The sequence below is a fragment of the Phaseolus vulgaris genome, chromosome 6 (assembly GCF_051622355.1).
Source record: "Phaseolus vulgaris cultivar YP4 chromosome 6, ASM5162235v1, whole genome shotgun sequence".
NCBI classification, from domain to species: domain Eukaryota; kingdom Viridiplantae; phylum Streptophyta; class Magnoliopsida; order Fabales; family Fabaceae; genus Phaseolus; species Phaseolus vulgaris.
This window is the reverse complement of record NC_143503.1, coordinates 3,792,375-3,814,611: the sequence shown is the minus strand read 5'-3', so window position 1 is coordinate 3,814,611 and position 22,237 is coordinate 3,792,375. Positions and strand designations below refer to the sequence as shown.

Below are 22,237 nucleotides of genomic sequence, written 5' to 3'. Positions count from 1 at the left end.
TTCTTAAGAAATTTGAAATGGAGAATTGCAAAGAAGCAAGCACTCCAATGCCATCAAGTTGTTACATGGATGCTGATGCAACTGGAAAGAGTATAGATCAAACAAAATACAGAGGTTTGATTGGATCTTTGCTATATCTAACAGCTAGTAGGCCGAACATCATGTTTACGGTGTGTCTATGTTCAAGATATCAAGCAAATCCTAAAGAGTCACACTTCAAAGCTGCAAAAAGAATTCTGAAATATCTCAAAGGAACATCATCTGTAGGATTATGGTATCCTTCTCACTCTCCAATACATTTAATTGGTTATTCAGATTCTGACTTTGCAGGTTGCAAGCTAGATAGAAAGAGCACAAGTGGCACTTGTCACCTTCTTGGCTCAAGCCTAATATCATGGCATAGCAAGAAGCAAGCATGTGTTGCTCTCTCTACTGCTGAGGCTGAATATATAGCTGCTGGTAGCTGTTGTGCACAGATTCTATGGCTCAAGCAACAACTTGCAGATTTTGGTTTACAAATCAGCAAGGTTCCCTTGATGTGTGATAACACAAGTGTCATCAATCTTACCAAAAATCAGATTTAGCACTCAAGGACCAAACATATTGAAATAAGACATCATTTCATCAGGGATCATGTACAAAATGGGAACTGTGAAGTGAAGTTTGTGGAAACCAAACTGCAGCTAGCTGACATTTTCACAAAGCCTTTACCAAAAGAGAGGTTTTTCTTCTTAAGAAATGAGTTAGGTATTCTTGATCCTAATAATCTCTCTTAAATCTGTTTTCTTTGACTGAGCTTTAAATGATTTAACTGCTTACGCTGCAGTCATTAAATGCTTTGACCAATCTGGATATCCTCAGGGTTTCTGAGAAGACTGGATGTAGCTTTGGATTTGGAGTGAACCAGTATAAACAACTGTGTACAATTTCTCTATCCCTATCTCTTTAAATTCAGTTTTGTCAATTAATAACTGGTATAAACAACCGATTGTTTCGATAAAACAACCGATTGTTTTTCCAGTATTGTGCTTTTGCTTTATGTTTTAAAAAACTGAATTCTTAATCAAGGTTTTCTTGAAGTATTTTTCATTCTAAGCTTAAAAGTTTACTAAAATCTTCTTAAACAATTCACCCCCCCCCTCTCGTTTAATGCCATATATTCTAACATCTTTCAGATCCTGAGAAGTACAGGAGATTAGTTGGAAAATTGAACTATCTCACTGTTACTCATCCTAATATTTCCTTTGTAGTCAGTGTGGTGAGTCAATTTCTTAATTCTCCATGTGAAGATCATTGGAATGCAGTCATTCGTATAGTGAAGTACATTAAAGGCTCTCCTGGAAAAGGTTTGTTATATGGTCATAATAACCATACTATAGTTGTTTGTTATTCAGATGTTGATTGGGCAAGATCTCCATCTGATAGAAGATCAACTTCTGGTTATCGTGTCTCCATTGGTGATAACTTGATCTCTTGGAAGAGCAGGAAACAAAGTGTTGTGACAAGATCTAGTGCAGAAGTAGAATATAGAGTTATGGCCTTGGCTACTTGTGAGTTTATTTGACTTAAACAGTTACTTAAAGAATTACAATTTGGAGAGGTTACTCAAATGACACTTATATGTGATAATTAGGCTGCTCTTCATATTAGCTCAAATCCAGTTTTTCATGAAAGGACAAAACATATTGAGATTGATTGTCATTTCATTCGAGAAAAGATTATATGGGAAGATATCAAGACTGAGTTTGTTAATTCAAATAATCAATTAGTAGATATTTTTACTAAACCCTTACGAGGGCCTAGGATTGATTACATTTGTAACAAGCTGGGTACATATGATCTATATGCACTAGCTTGAGGGGAAGTGTTAGATATTATTAGATATAATTAGATATTATTTGATATTATGAGATATTATAGATATTGTTAGATATCTCATATTTATGTAATGGGCTTAGCCCATATGTTTCTTTTTCTATATAAACATAACCCTATGTGTTCAATATACATAAGGAATTTACCTTATTCTTTCTTTTTCTTGAATAATAATAAATAGAAGAGGGCTGAAAAATGAAAAGGCACAATTCAAATACAAGAGTTGAAATTTAGAGCCAAGACAAGTCATGAAGTGTGACTTGCTTTCCTACTTTGGCACCTCCTAAAACTATATCTACACATACTCTTTTATGTCACATGGAAGGTGTGACTTGTTTTGCACATTAGTACCCCTTATTTAATATCTACACCTCCCTTTTAAGGTTCTACTAAAAACTACACAAAATAAATTACAAATAGAGACATCCAATGATGCTCATTTATTTAATGCTTGTGCCCTTGCTTTTATTATCTTTTGAGGCATGATGGATGATCATGTGTTGGCTTGGGCCTCAGTGTGGGCTTGGGCTTTGGGCTTTGGGCTTGGACCTCCATATTAAGAACACTAATAGGAAGAACTTCAAATATTGTGATCCTTGACCATTCCTCCTATTGATGACATCTTTAAATGCTTGTTGAGATGACCCTTCAAGTATAGCATCTTTGGTCATCTTCATGTATTTTTTTTATTCTCATCATGCTCCCCAGGCGCGAAAGAATTCGTCCACGAATTTAGTATGCCTGCAAATAGCAGAGTAAGTTTGCGCACAATAGTTGGAGAATGTATGGGTGAAGCAAACTTATTGTCTTTATGTTTATGAAGATGATATGGTTGAATTCTAGCTACAAGACATGTTTGGAAAGAATATTGTGGGATGAAAAATTTAGTGAAAAAGCCTCTTAAAAGGTGAGAACCTTTATGAGGGTTTGGAATAGCATCCCTAAACTTCTTAAACAAAAATGTCAAGTACTTAGAATGTTTAGGAAATGAAAAAAATAAGCAAGGAAAACACCTTGGAGGTGAAGGAATGAGACCCATTGTATCTTGGCCTTCTTTTTCTCTTTCATTTTCTCTTTTGGATTTTGTTTTATGGTGGTCTTGTTTTACCTCTTTTAATAATGTGGTTCCTTTAAGTGGACGATTGGCAACGATGTGCCCGAAACTTAGACATTTAAAACATTTTGTTTTTGAAGTTTTGGTGGGTGACTTAGGGGTAGAAGGATTTTGGGTAGAAACTTTTGGTTTAGAGGTGGGTTGGTTTGAAAAATTGGAAGGAGAATTTTTTGTAGAAATTTTGTTTGCATCCTTCCTAGAAGATTTGTATAAACCATCATCATGAGTATTTTTTAAAGTTGTTTTCAAAAGGTGTGATTCCACCTTGATGGCTAGGTGAACCACTTTCTTTAAAGAAGAGTACTCATGTAAATTTACAAAATCTTTAATTTCTCTTCTTAAACCACTTACAAACCATTTTATCTTTGACTCTTCATTAACATGCATATTCATTTTAGTCAAAGTTGTTTCAAAATCTTTAAAGTATTCATCTACCATCCTATGTTCTTGAGGAAGCCTTTGGAACTTCAACAAGTGTTCCTTCCTAGAAGGAGGAGGAACAAACCTCGCGCTCATGCATGCCGTTAAATCATACCAAGAGACCATGGGCGACCTCTTGTTTAGCTCAATGTCCAATACAAGATGGTGCTACCAATGTTTGGCATGGTCCATGAACTCTAAAGAAGCTAGCCTAACCCTTTGGTCTTCTAGAACCTCGTGTACATGAAAAATTTGATCAACTTTGGCTTCCCACCCCAAATATACATTAGGATCCCCCTTCACCACTAAAACTAGGTAATTTTACAAAAAGCAAATAAGGCTTGGCCACATGTTGGTGCCTTTCTTCATGATTATGGTGCCTCTTCATTCGGCTTCTTCATGATACCCATAAGAACTTTGAGACGTCCTTGAAGAATGCCTATGATGATGATGATGATGTCTTCTCTCTCAGTTTTGATGAGCATCTTCACGATCCATCTCTAATCTTTGGAACCTTGCCTCCATTTGTCTTATCACCTCATCCTTTTGTGCAATTGTTTGTTTAGCATCCTTTAATTCACCAATGAGGTATGCCTTTTGAGGTGATTGAGGCTTAGAGGATTCTCCACTAGAGAGATTAACCATGATAATAAAGAAACACAAAACACAAAGAGAAAACAATTAAAGAAAACTTGTTAGCAAAAGAAAGCAAAATAAAGCTTGTTGTAATAGGGATAAAGGCACTCAAACCACTCCAAGAAAATTTTTCTTTCCTTAACCAATCCTCTCTTGTGGATTGGATGAGCCTCAAGTGAAAAATGCCAAAGCAAACCACACTTACTCAAAAATCAATGCACCACAAAACTAGAAGAAACAAGAAAAAACAAGCAAGAAAAGGTGTAAACGATAAATAGCTAAACCAAAAACAGAATTTAAGATATGACAAAACTTGGAGAAGAATATGAAAAGAAAAAGACAAGCAAGAAAATTAAGGCACTCAAAGAAAAGCTATCACATAAAGGAATCCTAAAGAATAGTACTAGAATAGATGAAGAAAACCAAAAAACAGTGCTACAGGAATTTTTTTTAAAAAAGTGCGTGACTTAAAAGATTTAACTGGAACTGGAGAATGCAAACTGGAATGTGAAATTTAAACCACTGGAAATTCAAGATGTTATCTCAAAATAGGCACTAGAATCACTCAAAAACAGTGCGCCAATTAATTGTGATAAATTTTTTAAAATCACTGCCACTCACTGTTTTTCCAGAGTCATATTTTTGCACTTTGTACGTATTTGATTTATCACATTTTTTGTATTTTTAATTTTGATGCACTTCTTTTTTTTACTCTTTTATAACACTTCAAACTACTAAAATCCAGAGTTTCAGAATTTTTCTCCAACAGAAATAATTTTCATAAGCAATTGAAGTTAGCACAAAAATTGGAAAACAGAGAAACCTATGCTAGAATTAAAAAACAGAATTAAGAAACTTCAAAAACACAATGGAATTTATGTATAGAACTTGTATAGAACTAATACACAAGCATGAACTTAAATATAAAAAGAAAATGCACCAAAGAATCAAAAAATAGAATCACAAAAATGTAGTCAAATAAAATCAATCAAACAAAATTAGCAATAAAAGTACTACAGGGAATTGATGACATTGTAGGAAAAAACATGACTAGAAAAAACATGTATAGATTCAAAAATTAAAATGACACAAACAAAATGAATTTGTACCAATTAAAACAGCAAGAAAGACTCAAGATAAAACAAAAACAGAATCAACTAATCACAAAAACAAAATTAAAGTGTCAATCAACTTTAAAAAAAAAAATTGCACACAACCATAGCTCTAGATACCACATGATGTGAGTTGAATTGGCACAAGACAAGGTACAACACAATAAGGAGGCTTAAGGACATTGCCTTCTAAATGAAGAGCCAAACTCATAAGAATCATGAGTGTCATATCCTTATACACAAATATAGGGCGAAAATGGAAAGGAAAGCAAGATCAACACATGAACACAAGTAGAAACACAATATAGAACAACTAAACCGATTAAAAACAGTAACTAACACATATGAACCGGTTGAAAGGAGAATTAAGTGCTGGAAATAAAAGGAAGCACAAGAGAAACAAGAACAAACGGTGGAAATTAAAGAACAACACCTAAAAAGACAAACTATTGATTGGAATTGCTAGAAACATGGAAATGGAGATGGAAGGAAGAAGGAACTTAATTGGATGAAGACTTGAAGGAGATGGACACGCCACTTGGATGGTGAAAGCTCCAAAATGAGTGCTAGTTGCCGCCACTTGAAGCCCTCCAAAGCTCACAAGATAAGACTTAGAGAAGGAGATTAAATCTTTCACAATTCTCTCTCTATTTGAGTAGAGTTTCCTTTCTTCAATTTCTAAAATCTGAATTACATGAGCAATGCCTCTCTATTTATAATAGAAGAGGGCTGAAAAATGAAAAGGCACAATTCAAATTCAAGAGTTCAAATTTGGAGCCAAAACAAGTCATAAAGTGTGACTTGGTTTCCTACTTTGGCACCTCCTAAAACTATATCTACACCTACTCTTTTATGTCATATGGAAGGTGTGACTTGTTTTGTGCATTAGTACCCCTTATTTAATATCTACAACTCCCTTTTAAAGTTCTACTAAAAACTACACAAAAGAAATTACAAATAGAGACATCCGATGATGCTCATTTATTTAATGCTTATGCCCTTGCTCTTATTATCTTCTGTGTTGGCTAACGATGGATGATCATGTGTTGGCTTGGGCCTCAATGTGGGCTTGGGCTTTGGGTTTGGGCCTCCATATTAAGAACACTAATAGGAAGAACTTCAAATATTGTGGTCCTTGACCATTCCTCCTATTGATGACATCTTTAAATGCTTGTTGAGATGAAGTATAGTATCATTGGTCATCTTCATGTATTTTTTATTTTCATCACTAGCTGCTCAATTTGAAATGAAGGATCTTGGGAAGCTGAAGTTCTTCCTTGGGATATAGGTTGCTTACTCGAGACTGGGCATCTTTATTTCTCAAAGGAAATACATCCTTGATCTTCTCAAAGAGACTGGTAAGTTGGGTTGTAAGACCACTGGAGTGCCAATGGAGAAAAATCATAGGATTTGGAATAATGAGGAAAACCCAAAAGTGGAGAAGACACAATATCAAATACTTGTGGGAAAACTCATTTATCTATCACACACTAAGCCAAACATAGCTTATGCAGTTAGTGTGGTTGGCCAATTTATGCATGATCCAAGAGAAAGACACTTGCAGGCAGTAGATAGAATTATTTAGTACTTAAAAGCCTCTCCAGGAAAAAGATTGTTATTCAAAAAGGGGGAAAACTTATCCATGAAAGTATATACTGATGTTAACTATGCAGGATCGATTGTTGATAGGAGATCCACCACAGGCTACTGCATGTTCTTGGGTGGAAATCTGGTGACATGGAGGAGTAAGAAGCAAAATGTAGTTGCAAGATCACGTGCAGAGGCAGAATTTAGAGTCATGGCTCAAGGGGTGTGTGAACTCTTATGGATGAAGATCATACTGGATGACCTAAAAATAAAATATGAAGCTTTTATGGGCTTGGCGTGTGATAATAAGTTCGCTATCAGTATTGCACACAATCCGGTTCAACATGATCGAACAAAGCACGTAGAGATAGACCAACACTTTATTAAAGAGAAGTTGGATGATGGTCTTATAGCCACTGAGTACATCCCTTCAAGACTCCAATTGGCAGTTATGTTTACTAAGGGACTTCCCAAAAAACAATTCAAAGATCTTACTTGCATATTGGAAATGATAGATATACATTCACCAACTTGAAGGGGAGTGTTGCATAATCTGGAGAATTATGTTATAATTAAGTGCAGATTCCATTTTATATTTATTAGGACAAATTTGTTAGTGATTTTATTTATTTGATTTGTACAACTTTAAACACCCATTATTTCTAGCTTTCATTATCTATTATTTCTTTCCTTAATTAGGTTGTAAAACAGTCTATAAATAGATACTGTAATCACATTTATAAAACACCTCAGAAATATATATTTCATCTATTTCTTTCATCTAGTATTGATCCAGAACTCCCTCAAAGGACCCTTTTTGAGCTTTTCCGGCCATAAGTGTATTCCAAGCAACCAAATTGTAAGTTGGCATCCAACTGATAACTCTCTCCCCATCGTCCATGCTTCTAGCTTTCATATAAATATGAGCTAAAGAGCTTCCAACAACCTAATTAAACTCAAGCCCACATTTCATAACATAGGCATGAACTTGTTGGCCAACAAACAAAGCTCGTAGATGAGCACGCTACCCAACGAGTACTCATCTGGCATTAACCCCAACTCATTCATTCTCGAAAAGATGATTAAAGACTCTTCATTCATTTCAAACTTGGCCAAACCCGTTACCATCGCGTTCCACATGGCAATATTTCTCTCAGGCATTTCATCAAACAGGTTCCTAGCGCTCTCGATGTTGCCCATTTCTAGATAGGCCTTAATCATGATGTTACATGACATGATGTTCTTCCTCGGCATTTGATCAAACAAAGCAACAACGGCTCTAAGTTTCCCAAAAGCTTCTCTTACGTGCCCTTTTGAACACAAGGTTGCAAATTGATCTTTTGCTTTCCGGAAATCCTGTATTTTACATATCCATACGATTAAGTCCTTGGTTTCCAAAACAGTGTAAAGTGGGTTTGTGGAAAAGCCAGAGATTGCAATTTGAAAAGGGTGGGTGCAGAGAGACACAATGCTTCGCCAGGCCTTCCACAACCGTCTTGAGGCCAGTGAAGTGGATCACGAATCGAACTTGTTTCAGTATATGATCTCATTAACTGAAACACTAAGAACACGTAAAAAAGACTAGAATAGGAAAATGAGAAGACGCAATATAGAGCTTGTGTGGTTCTGGAGAAGAGTCTCTCCAAGTTATCCCTGTTTTTTAGATCGCCCTGTGAGAAGAAGAGTTGAATTTGCAATATGGAAAGTTAGAGAGTGATGTGAAAGAGGAAGATGTGAACATAAAATATATTTTCATTTCGTAACTACTTTCCAACAAGAATACAATATTTGTAAATAGTCTACACTTCTCAAATCTATATTCTCTTTCATACAAATTATACTATAAATAACATTTAAATCATAGTATAAATCCCATTCAAATTTAATGTACTTTTATTTTCTTGAAATTATTTTCTTGAAATTGTGAAATTCACTATCCAAACACACTTTTTAAGTGTTTTAACTTGTGTTGTGAGCAATAGATCAGCTTTTATCCTAGCTGTTTTTTCGTTCAACATAGTTGTCTTTTCTCTTACAAGCAGTTAATATAACTGTTAATTCTGTTACAAGCATTTAATATAACTGTTAATTCTATTATAAGCATTCAGAAAATAAGAAACGGAAAAACTCGTTAGCCTTTGAAAAAATTTAAAAAAAAAACCAAAAACAAAAGAGTATAATGGATTGTACATTAGCTTAAGTGTTGTAACCATTAGCTTAAGTGTTTTGTAGGATGGTTGTGAAACTCGCGAGTCAATTCGAGTTTACGTTTTCACATAACCTTACCGGAATAATTCGTTAGTAAACTCCACAGACTCAGAGTCAACTCGGTGAACCCGTTCAAATACGCGAGTCAACTTCGAGTTGGCGAGTTCAGTTGGATTTTCGTTTTATCTCAAACGGTGTCGTTCTGAATGGGAAAAATTAAATGGAATAAACTCACTTTAGGTTTCGAGTTGCGTTTTGGTTTCAGTGTTGCGTCTTCTCTGGTGCGGAGGTGGTGCGTCTTTTCAGAACGAGTGCGGCGGTGGCGATTGGGCAGAGGACGTTGCGCAGTGGTGGCGGTTCGTGCGTTCATGCGATTGTTGCAGGTTGCGATACGTGCGGTGGTGTCGTTGGGTGGTGTGGAATTAGGGTTACATTGTGATTTTGGTTATTAGGATTTTTGTTTATTGGGCTGCATAATAATCTCCAAATTAGATTTTTTATTTATTTATTTAATTGAGGTGCAATTTTTCTTTTGGAAATGCTTTCTATTTTTTTTCTAATTGAAAAAATTTGGTGTAAATTTTATTACACACTCTCATACTCTAAAAAATTTTAAAATTAAAATCATTTATTCGAGATTGATACTTTTTTTGTCTTTTTAAAATTCAACGATGTTTTTTTAAATGCATATATGTTTATGCATTCAGTGTAGTAGTTGTAATTAAGTTATTTTTAAAATAAAATTTAAATATAATATTATTTATATATATATATAATATTGTAGATATTATTTTATACTATTTTTTAATTATAATAATAATCATGTGTCTACACATATTGATGGCATTTTCATGAAGGTCTTCTTGAATCATGTAAGAAAGTGGTGCGGAAGCTATGAAGGTGTGTGTGCAAGATCCTCCTAAGAGTGGTGTTGATCTTGAAGGTGCATGATAGGTATGATTATAGGGAGGTTCGGCCAGCCCAAGGAGATGTGAAGGAAATGAAGTTTAGAGCCTAGAATTCTAGGAGAAGCAAAGCTTGGCACAAAATGACAGCATAACTTTACTCACAATACACTTGAAAATACAAGGTGTAGGCTCCTCCTTTTATAGGCAAAGGAGGACCATAATGCAACCCTAATGCTAGCCAAATGAAATGTAAATGTGAAGCACATGGGTGCACATGGCACATGGGTGCACAAATGAGCACATGGGGAGGGGTGTGTCTAGTTTTTATGCTCACCCCCTCCATGGGCTTTCTAGACCGGCCTTGGTAAATTTAGAGGTTTTTTTAGAAACTCTAAGTTTACCTAGGTTGGTGTTTTAGGTGCCAAAATTAATTCTAAGAAAATTACAAATAAAGTTCCTATGCTAATTTTGACAAGAAATTAAAGTCTACTCTACACTAGAGTTTATGGCATTTGAACATGTAAAAGAACGTCTTCTTGGATCCTCTTGGCCATAACTCTATGGTTGGCCCAAATCTACCCTTTGGTGGGCTTGCATGTGGGCTTGTGCTTGGGCCTCTTCCATCATCCCCTCCCTCTTGAAAAGGATTTGTCCTCAAATCCATTGCTTCTTCTTCTTCATGGCTAGGGAAATGGATGTGGCTGGATGGTGTCCATCATCTCCTTCTCCTTGAGAAGATCTATCCTCAGATCTAGAGATTTGATCTCGGATAGCAGCCTCTTGCTTCTTCAACTATGCTTGCCCTCCCGGATCAAACGTCCACCTAGGGGAATTATCAAATAAAGCAAATGAGTTAGTTGAAGCAGTTATATACAAATCAATTTTATGAAGTTGCCATTTTTGTTTTTCTTTTGTTTTTGGCAACTTTTTACAATATTTCTCTTTTGATGGTTGCATGTGTTCTCTAATCCTCTCATGCTTTGTAAAATTTTCAATAGTGGTTACTTGTTCCTTAAGCATAATTCCTTTAGGAAGTGGTAACAACACAAAAAGAGAAAGAGGACTATGTTCACATACAACTTCAAATGTAGAAATATTAGTAGTCTTGTGGACTACTCTATTGTATGCATGCTCAATAGAAAAAGGATACTCATCCCATGATTTCTCCAGGCATAGTAACAAGAGCTATGTTTTCAATTTTATTTTGACCATTCTTTTGAGGATGATAAGAATTTGAAAAGGACAACTTAGTTGCAAGTTTTTCCAAGAGAATCCTCAAATGATGGTTTTCAAATTTTGGAGCTCTATCCAACACTAAGTTTGAAGAGAAATCATGAAGACTTGTCACTTCTTTAAGGAAGAGTTTATCCATGTCCATGAAAATGGAATCAAAACCTTTTGTTGTCCTAGGAAGATCTAATATGAAATTTAGGCTTATGTCTTCCCAAGGATCATTTGCAAAAGGTGAAGGAGTATAGAGTTCATGAGACATCGCCTTAGATGTATTTTTAAAACACGGAATGTATCTAGGGTAATGTCTTTGAACATCTTTTCTCATGGGTGACAATAATTTTCCTTTTAAAAGCTCTAGAGTTTTATCAACTCTAATTTGACCCATGAGTTCTCCTTCATGAAGAATTTCTCTTTTATGTGTGAAGGTAGTCTCGTTGATACAACCTTTGTTCATGGAAATTTCAATTCGTTGCAAAGGTTGTCTCAATAAGACATGACAAGTTTCTTTAGGCACTACTTCACATAAAAAATTGTCTTTGTAGATGCCTATAGATGACTTGACCTTCACTTGGTGATATCTTGGCATGTATGTAAAATAATCTACTATATTTTTATCTATGCAAGCCTTTTTTAAGGATTCTTCTTTTTTTTCTAGGCTTGCAAGTGTTCCTTTACAAAAGGTAAGGCTAGTTTGTTCAACAAGAGGTATATTTTCAAATGTATTTTCAACTTTTCCTTCTTGTTGAATGACCTTGTGGGAAGGAACACTCTTCTCCCACGCCTTTTGTTTCCCAAGGGTTTTCTCTTGCTTTTCTATTTTTACTTTTTCTTCACTCTCACTAGCTTCTTTTTCTTGGCTACTATTCTCATCTTTGTCCCTTAAGATCATAGATCTTTCATTGAAACATTGAGATGCTAATTGATCATTGCCAAGGTATTCTAAACATGGAATTTCTCTAGCTTGAGTGTGAGAGATATGCTTGGTTAGGTTTTCTTGTCTCTCTTTCCTAGCTCTCCTAGGGAATTGTTGATGATATTCATTTTTCCTAAGACTTTCTTCCCCAAGATAATCATGATGTTTAGAGCTAGATGCATGAGAATGTAATTTTTTTGAAAATTGAGACTTCTCATTCTTTGCTTTAGTCAATTCATTAGTTTTGATCTCATTCTCCAATTGTTTAGATGAAATTGATTGAATATCCTTAGTAAGTTGCTTCAAAAGAGATTTCAAGGATTTCACCTCACTTTTAAGAGATTTAGAGGAGTGAGAAGACATGACTAAAACTTTGTGTGTAGAAGTATTTTACCTTGAGAAAAATTTAGGGAAGTCAAAGAAGGTAGTCTTCCAGGTAAGGGAGGTGAGTCACAGTGGACTACTTAAATACCAAGCCTTTGCTTTAGCCAAAAACTATCCCTCAATGTCTTCACACAAAGCTTTCTCTTAGTAAACCACTTGGAACACAATTAAGTTGAGAAATCAGATTTTAATGCAAGAAAACAATGCATGCTAACTAATTAACAAAGCTAGACGGTTTTTAACAAAACTTAAAACAACCACACATACAAAGCGTTACTAATTAAGCAATATAGAAACAACTAAGAACAATTAACAATTGCTAATTAAAGAGTTCTATACTAGTCGGCCCTAGGTGAGGCTTCTTGGACACTTGGAGCCCTTGAAGACACACTCACCGTCTAAATCGTAATTAAGAAGTAATTAACACAAATTAAGTTGCAAGGAAATTAAGAAAAACTCCCTTTGTTGATCCTCTTTTTGCTAAATGCACTTCCTTGTTGTCTTTGCTTGTTGGCCCTCCAAGTGTTTGTAGTGTTTTTTTTCAAGAAAGCTTGTTTCGGCCTTGGCTTTGTTTCCCCTTAGAATGAAGGTTTTAATTCTCCAATTCCAGAACCTATCAAAAGACTAGACCTTACCCAAGTCAAGTTTCCATTCAATTAGGCACCAAAGGAGAAATAAATTCTAGCACCAAATTAGAGGTCAAAGAACAAAAGCAAGAAACAATTTAATTGAATAAAACAGTACCACCAAAAGGAGTTAGATTATGACAACTAGAAAGAGGTCCAAGAAATATTAAGCAAGCAAATAAAAGGTACCAAAATAAAGGTAGGCACACAAAAGAATCCTAAGAATGGCACTAGAATTAGATGACCAAATAAAAAAACAGCACCACTGGAAAATGTTGTGAGCCAGAAACGTGTTTTTCCCCAATTTATGCTGAGCTGTGTTTTTAAGATATGATTCTGAAATTTGATATGCAAGATATTCAAGATCTTAGCTAAAATCTGGCTTTGGAATCACTCAAAACGCATGCACCAATATTTTTTAATAAATTTTGCAATTTTGGTGTTCAGTTACGCCAGCTGTAGCGCCTCAGATTTGCACACTGATTTTAAAAGATTTATCATTTTTTTTCTGTTGATTCTTTTGGACTAATTCTTTTTTTTGTCCTTTCTATAACACTTCAAACTTGCATGTTCCAGAGAATCAAAATTTTCCTATGAGTGAAAATATTTTTCTGGAACAAAACAGCCAGCACAGAAAATGTGAAACAGGGGATTCTGGAAACTAGAAACAAAAACAGCAAGATACCAAAATTTAAACACAATAGAATTTGTGAAATAGAATTTGTGTAGGATCTAAACACAAATAGGAACTCAAACTAAAATTAAAAAGGCACCAAAAGATCAAAGAACAGCAGATTCAAAGCAATTAAAGATACCCAAAATCAAGAAACAATCAAGCCAAATAAAGGACTACTAAGAATTGTTGACATTGTGGATGAACATGACTTGACAAAACATATATGGATTCAGAAATTAAAGACTCAAAAGCATAATATGAACCAAATAAGAAAGCAATAAAGACTCAAAAGCCTAAAAGAAAAACAGCAACTCAAGGTGTATGGAATCCTATCACAATTTGCACAAGAAATTGTTCAAGATCAATTGAACAAAAGTGCTTCGGTTGGATCTTCCAAATAGCACACCAAAACAATTTAAAATGCAAAAAACAGCAAGAAAATTATGGAAATAAGATGAACAACATGAAATAAAGAAGAACTAGAAATGAAAAGACCAAAAGCAACTCATCTTGAAGAACCCAAGCTCTGATACCAAATGATGGCATTTTCATGAAGGTCTTCTTGAATCATGTAAGAAAGTGGTGCGGAAGCTATGAAGGTGTGTGTGCAAGATCCTCCTAAGAGTGGTGTTGATCTTGAAGGTGCATGATAGGTATGATTATAGGGAGGTTCGGCCAGCCCAAGGAGATGTGAAGGAAATGAAGTTTAGAGCCTAGAATTCTAGGAGAAGCAAAGTTTGGCACAAAATGGCAGCATAACTTTACTCACAATAAACTTGAAAATACAAGGTGTAGGCTCCTCCTTTTATAGGCTAAGGAGGACCGTAATGCAACCCTAATGCTAGCCAAATGAAATGTAAATGTGAAGCACATGGGTGCACAAATGAGCACATGGGGAGGGGTGTGTCTAGTTTTTATGCTCACCCCCTCCATGGGCTTTCTAGACCGACCTTGGTAAATTTAGAGGTTTTTTTAGAAACTCTAAGTTTACCTAGGTTGGTGTTTTAGGTGCCAAAATTAATTCTAAGAAAATTACAAATAAAGTTCTTATGCTAATTTTGACAAGAAATTAAAGTCTACTCTACACTAGAGTTTATGGCATTTGAACATGTAAAAGAACTTCTTCTTGGATCCTCTTGGCCATAACTCTATGGTTGGCCCAAATCTACCCTTTGGTGGGCTTGCATGTGGGCTTGTGCTTGGACTTCTTCCATCACATATATTATTTTAAAAATTGTATATATTTAGTAATATATAATATTTTATTACTTAATTTATTAGTATGACTAAAATCCAAATTTCATTGAAAATCATATCATAATAATTTTTTTTTATCCGTATTTTATTATATATTTTTCATAAAAATAATACTCATCTACCTAATTCATCTAAATAAAAATAAATTAATAAATAAAAAATAAATTTATTCAAAAAATATTTTTTATTCATTTTTTAAAAACAAATCTTATGTGGGTTGGTTAACCAGTCCGAGGTCCAACTCTTGTTGTTAGAATATATGGCCTTAAACGATAGAGGAGTGAATTTTTTAAGAGGGGTTTTTGAAAACTTTTTCAGCTAGAACAAAATCTTTTGTGTGAAACTAAATCAGGAATTCAGTTAGCCAAGAAATAAAGCACAAAACAGCAAAGCACCAGAAAAACAATCGATTGTTTCTACGAAATAATAGGTTGTTTATACCAGTAAAGCAATAATAACTGAATTTAAAGGAGTTTAAGGGAAGAAAGAGATACACAAACAGTTTATACTGGTTCACTCTTAAACCAAGAGCTACATCCAGTCCCCAGAAGCCACTGGGCAATCTTCTAAGCAATCAAAACAGATTACACACAAACCACCAAAGTAGTGACCTTGAACTCTTCAAGAAACACACTCACTTTGGCACAACACACACCAAGAATGTTGATCTTGACCACCTCAAGAGCACACAACACTCCTTGGCAACAACACCAGAATTTACAGAATATTCATAACGAATTACACTTGTTTACAAAACAATCTGAAATCAATACAAATGTAATCATATTCCACTCTCTCTTGAGAAAACCCAAAGCTTGATGTGAATGTTCAAAACTTGAAAGCAATCTTTCACAACTGAAAAACTCAAATCTGTTTTTCTTGTTTGTTAAAAAACATAAACAAACTATTTATATCTTTCAAAGATTGGTCAAAGCATTTAATAGAGGAGCGTATTCAGTTGGAAATCATTTAAAGCACACTCAACTAACAAAACAGAATTTTGTTAGGATTTTCAAAGAAACAATCGATTGAAACCACGAAACAATCGATTGTTTTGGTTTGACAGCAAGTCAACCAACCAAAACAATTTTCTACCTTTTCAAAAAACACCTAAGAGTAAAACAATCGGTTGTTTCGACAAAACAACAGGTTGTTTTTCACTTAGTTTGAAAAACACTTTAAACTCAAAAAGGTTTTAAAACACATTAGTTTTAGATTCAACCAAGAGTGGATTACACATTTAAACTACCTAGATCCTATCCTAAACACAACAGCAACTCCAGCCTTGCATCAAACACTTGGATTTGAATTCTTCAAAGCCTTTGATCACTCTTCGTCAACACTTATGTGGAACGGATCAATGAAATCAACCTGACTTTCTTATGTAGGGCAAGCCAATGAAATCAACCCGCATTTTTCATGCGGGATGAGCCAATCTAACCCATATTTTGCATGTCAATCTACTCCACATTTTGCAACCCAGTGCAAGACAGCCTATCCTGCATTATTATCCCTAATAAAATTTTGGAATAGAATTAAAAAATCAAAGTCTCATTTTGAAGAGACCAAATCAAGAATACAAATAATATATTTCAGAAAAAAGATTCCAAAAAAGTAAAATCCGAAAACATATGATTTTCAAAAGTAAAATGGGTATGTGTAGATGCTAGATGGAGACAGTGTTCCCTTTGATATTTATACATATGCTTTTCCCTTACATGCCATATAATGGCGTGATGCAAACAATGTGTTAGTCATCTTCCTCACAACTTCTTTCTTCTTACTAAATAAGGTGAATAACTAGTTGCTTAGGAAAGATGTTGTCAAGTTGAACCAAGATTCTTGTATCCTCAATCATAAAGGAAAGAGGAACATATGTCTTAAATTAAACTCTATGTATATCCCAGGCATATTCTTGTGACAAATTAATCCAATACATTGTAGTATGATTTTACCTAAAAGGATATAACAATTATACAGTCAAACTATATGTTATTGAAAATAGAATTCTAAAGACTTCATTATTCTCATTTAAGATTGTACTAGTACGACCGGACGACTCAGTGAGTCGGTCAGCACTCATATCAACTTACCGCCTAAACCATGGTGAGAAGGCCACGTGACGACACGTGGCCGACCGACCCTTGACGTTGAGCCAAGGGTTGACCAAGTCAGTAGGGTTAATCCATAGTTAAGGGTTGTTTAGCGCAACCCTAAGCACAAACCAATTCCCTAATCCGCCCCACCAACGAAGACCCATTAAAGTAATATAAATAGCACGCATTTCAAGGAGAAAGGTACGTCATTATCTACAGTACTCTGACACCTGAGTGCTAACACCCCGACTGACTTGAGCATTGGAGTGCCTTCTGTAGGTACCATCCCCGCCTGTGGAGCCAGACGACCGAGAGGAGGATGGTGTAGCAGAGAACTTGGAGCATCGTAGACCGACTGATGGTGGAAGCAGGAGCAATCGTTCTCCAGGTCCCAAACCCGTTCGAGAACAATTGGCGTCCACCGTGGGGCCCAGAGAATAGTGTGAATAAGCAGTAGTAGATGGTATCATCCCGCAGTATGGCTAGCGAGAGGATGTCCGAAGAAGACCAAGTAGCAATGATGTTGGCTCTCCAGAAGGAGCTGACCGAGATGAAGAAGGCACATGAAGATGGAACAAGGAAGAACGAAGAAGAGATCAAGAATCTGCGAAAGGAGAACCAAGAAATGAAGAAGTTGGTAGAAGGAGGACCGTCCTCTACCCCGACCAACCAGGTGGGCAGGTCCTTCGCCACGGCCGCCGAGCCTCACATTGAGAGGGAGCTGAAGAACAAGAACACCACCCTGGAGATGGATGGTGAATCTCATCCCAACAAGACGATGAACACATCCGGTACTGCTGCGACCGACCGTCGCCACCCTTTCACTAACTTCGTCATGGAGGATCCTTTATTAGATAAGTGGAAGGGATTCAACAGGGATCGGTATGATGGAACGACTGATCCCGGTGAGCACATGGATGCGTATACCACTCACATGAGTCTGTATACGACTGATGACGCAGTCTTATGCTGAGTCTTCCCAACTTCCTTGAAGGGAGGAGCTTTGAACTAGTCACAAAGCTCCCTCCGAACTCAGTGGATTCTTTTGAAACACTGGTGGCTAAGTTTGATGTCTAGTTCACGACGAGCCGACCCCACCACCTAACGTCCATTGCACTAGTCAGCATTCACCAAGAGAAGGGAGAGTCCCTAAGAAAGTTCATCGACCGGTTCGAAAAGGTCGCTATGAGCATTCGAAACCTCAGCCCTAAGGTGGCAATGCATCATATGTTGATTGACCTCCGACTGGGTCCTTTCGCAGACAGCTTGTGTATTTAACCTGCAGCAAGATTGGACGAACTTAAGCGTCGAGCCGCCAAGTTTATGCAGTTGGAAGAGCTTCGCGAGTTTAGAAACCAGGCTCGGGTAGAGGCGAGCGACAAGAAGAAGGATGAGAAGGAACGACAAGGAAGGTCCGGGTCTGGACGAGGTGATCCCAAGCGAGACAATCGTGGGCCTCAATTCTCATGATACACACCCCTCAACACTGGCAGAGGGAAAATATTGCAAGAAGCCCTTAGTGCGGAGCTGATTCCGCCACCCAGAAGGACTCTGAGCCCTGATAATGTCGACCGTAGCAAGAAGTGTCGGTATCATAAGAATACTAGTCACTCGACCGAAGAGTGCCAAGTCTTGAAAGACAAAATAGAGGAGTTGATTCAAGCAGGGCACTTGCGCTACTTTATGCAGAGCGACCGCACCACCAAGCGTTCCCCTTGTAGGGAGGAAGCACCAAGGAAAAGAGACAGCACCCCTCCAGGGCCCAGAGAAGACGACCATCGTTGGGACACCACGGGAGGGACGATCTTCCCAAAGACGATCGTAGAAGAGGCCGTGAGGTCATAAACACCATCGCCGGCGGGTGGAAGCTCTAATAGTGCGCGGAAGAAGCATCTGTGTGTTGTCCATCAGGTGAACTCCGTGGCCATCCGGTCAAGGATGCCACCAATAACATTTACAGATGATGACTTCAAAGGGGTAGACCCCTCCCAAGACGATCAAATGGTGATATCGGTCGACATCGATAACTTCACCATCATGAAGACCCTAGTAGATCAGGGAAGCTCGGTCGACATTCTCTACTGGAAGACCTTCAAAGCCTTGAGGATTCCAATAGAGGAGATGATGCCTTACAACGACCACGCGGTCAGTTTCTCTAGAGAACGAGTGGGGACGAAGGGGTACATCGAGTTGTACACCACCTTCGGCCTTGACAAGGCCAGCAAAACCCTAAGGATAAGGTACTTGGTTATTGATGCCAACACCTCGTACAATATCCTTCTTGGACGGTCATCCCTCAACAAGCTCGGGGCGATCGTCTCCACCCCTCACCTCGCGATGAAGTTCCCCTCCCTATCGGGCAACATTTTGACCATTCACGTGGACCAAAAGATAGCAAGGGAGTGTTATGCAGAAAGCCTGCAAGTGGAGCCCACTCAGCAGAAGGTCACCAATAGTTACTTGCCCAGGTGTAAGATGCCTGGACGAGGGAGGTCCCCTCGAAGACATGCACAATCGACCGAACATGCGATCGCCATGGCCGACCTCGACCCACGGGAGGTCGAGCCAAGACTCACAGCAAAGGATGAGCTGCGCCACGTCCCCTTCATCGATGAGGAACGATACACGAGTATTGGCACAACAATGGCAGTCGCTAATGCTGAGCTCATCCATCAAGCCCTAAAGAGAAATGTGGATCTTTTCGCGTGGATGGCCACTGACGTCCCAGTCGTCAATCCTAAGATCATTACTCATTGCCTTTCAGTATACAAGGAAGCGCGTTCGGTCGCGCAGAAGAAAAGAAACCACGGTGAAGAGAAAAGACTCGCGACCAGAGTCGAAGCCGAGAAGCTCCTCAAGGTCGGGTTCATCCGAGAGGCCTGATACTTTACTTGGTTAGCCAATGTGGTGATGGTGACCAAGTCGAACGACAAATGACGAATGTGCATCGACTACAAAGATCTAAACAAGGTGTGATTTTAGGTCTCTCGATTGTAAAAAACTTCAAATGCAACCACAATAATAATGAGAAGCTTGTGGGGGAAATTGATCAATTAGTCATTTGCTATTGGTTCTTGTCATGACAAGTTGGTTTTGGCGTCATTAGTTGAAAAGTTTGTCACTGGAATGACCTCTGGACTTTAAACAACCTCATATCCATCCACAATGTTTGGAAGCAAAACCAATCATTTGGTCGATCTTTTCTTATTCCTATTATGAGTTAATTTTGGTGTCGTTAAAAGTCAATGATTCATCTTGATAACTAATTATAAAGTGGTTTTTATATCAAAAGTCTTGGCAAGTGTTTTAGGAAAACGTGTTTCATTATGGTAAACAATAATATAAAATGGTCACTGGTGAGGCACTCGTGGTTAAGAGTAAGAGATGATTCACTCTTGAGGGAGAGATGATTAGGAACTCAAACTTATTTTTGAGTAACTTGTAAGGAAGAAGATTCAAATCCATTATTTTTAGAATTTTTTGTTGAAGGTAGTGTCACAATCTCTTATATGAGAGTTGACTCATATATAGCTCATCAATGTTGACTCTCCTAGTGCCTCGCTCCTAAAAGAACAATAAGAATTGAGGTTCAATATATGACATTAAGTCATAACATCCAACTATATCAAACTTATTCATCTAACTACATTATGTCACTACAAAAATTTCAGATTTACACACGTACAAATACAAATTTGTAAGTAAAATTAACATTACATATGAATATTACCTACGAATTTTTATTCGTCAGTAAATTTTGTTAGAATATATGGCCTTAAATGAGAGAGGGTGTGGATTGTTTAAGAGGAGTTTTTGAAAACTTTTTGCGGTTTAACAAAATTCTTTGTGTGAATCCAGAACAAGAATCAAGTTAGCCAAGAATATAAGCAATTAAAGAGCAAAGCAACAGAAAAACAATCGGTTGTTTCTTCAAAACAATCGGTTGTTTATACCAGTAAAGCTTAAAACGAAATTAAATGAGTTCAGAGTAAGAGAGAGATACACCAACAATTTATACTGGTTCACTCTTAAGCCAAGAACTACATCCAATCCCCAGAAAACCACTAGGTAATCCACTAAGCAATCAAACCAGATTACAACACACAAACCACCAAAGTAGTGACCTTGAATCCTTCAAGAAACACACTCCCTTTGGCAAAACACACCAAGAGTATTGATCTTGACCACCTCAAGAACACACAACACTCCTTGGCAACACAGCACCAGAAATACAGTAGGTTTAGAAGGGATTACACTTGTTCACAGTACAAACTGAAATCAATACAATTGCAATTCTATTTCACTCTCTTTGAAAACCCAAAGCTTGATGTGAATTTTCAAATCTTAGAATCAACTTTGTCACAATTGAAAAACTCAAATCTGTTTCTCTTGTTTGTTTGAAAATATAAACAAACCATTTATATTTTCCAAAGATTGTTCAAAGCAATTAATGAAGGAGCGTATTCAATTGAAAAACATTTAAAGCACATTCAACAACCAAAACTGAATTCTATTAGGATTTTCAAAGAAACAATCAGTTGAAACCATGAAACAACTGATTGTTTGGCTTGACAGTTTAGTCAACCAAACTAAAACAGTTTTCAACCTTTTCAAAACTCCTAAGAGTAAAACAACCGGTTGATTCGACAAAACAACAAGTTTTTTTTCACTTAGTTGGAAAAACACTTGATTTCAAAAAGGTTTTAAATCACATCAGTTTTAGATTCAACAAAGGAGTGGATTCACATTCTATTCTACCCAGATCTCTCCCAGAAACAATAGCAACACCAGCCTTTCATCAAACACTTGGATTTGGATTCTTCAAAGCACTTGATCACTCTTGATCGACATCAGCATTACATACGGACATTACTCACAAATCTTATTCACTAATAAATTCAACATTACATGCAGATATTACCTACGAAAATCATAAATAATGTCCCTAATCATTACACACAAATTATTCTGTATATAGCCCGTATGTACATATTATGATCAAAGGTAATACATATAGTAATTAATTACATACGAATTATTCTACCGATAATGCATATAGTAATTACAAACAAATCATTTCATAGCACCTAGTCATTACGTATTATTTTGTAGATAATATATTTAGTCATTATATACAAATTATTCTGCAAATTATTTTGCATGTAGGTAATGCACCTAATCATTACATACAA

General features: G+C 36.7%; 1 pseudogene; it reads right to left on the bottom strand.

Annotated features, from left to right (window-relative positions):
- Positions 1 to 7,525: 7,525 nt before the first annotated feature.
- Positions 7,526 to 17,515, bottom strand: LOC137829171 (pentatricopeptide repeat-containing protein At2g41080-like; annotated as a pseudogene).
- Positions 17,516 to 22,237: the final 4,722 nt, after the last annotated feature.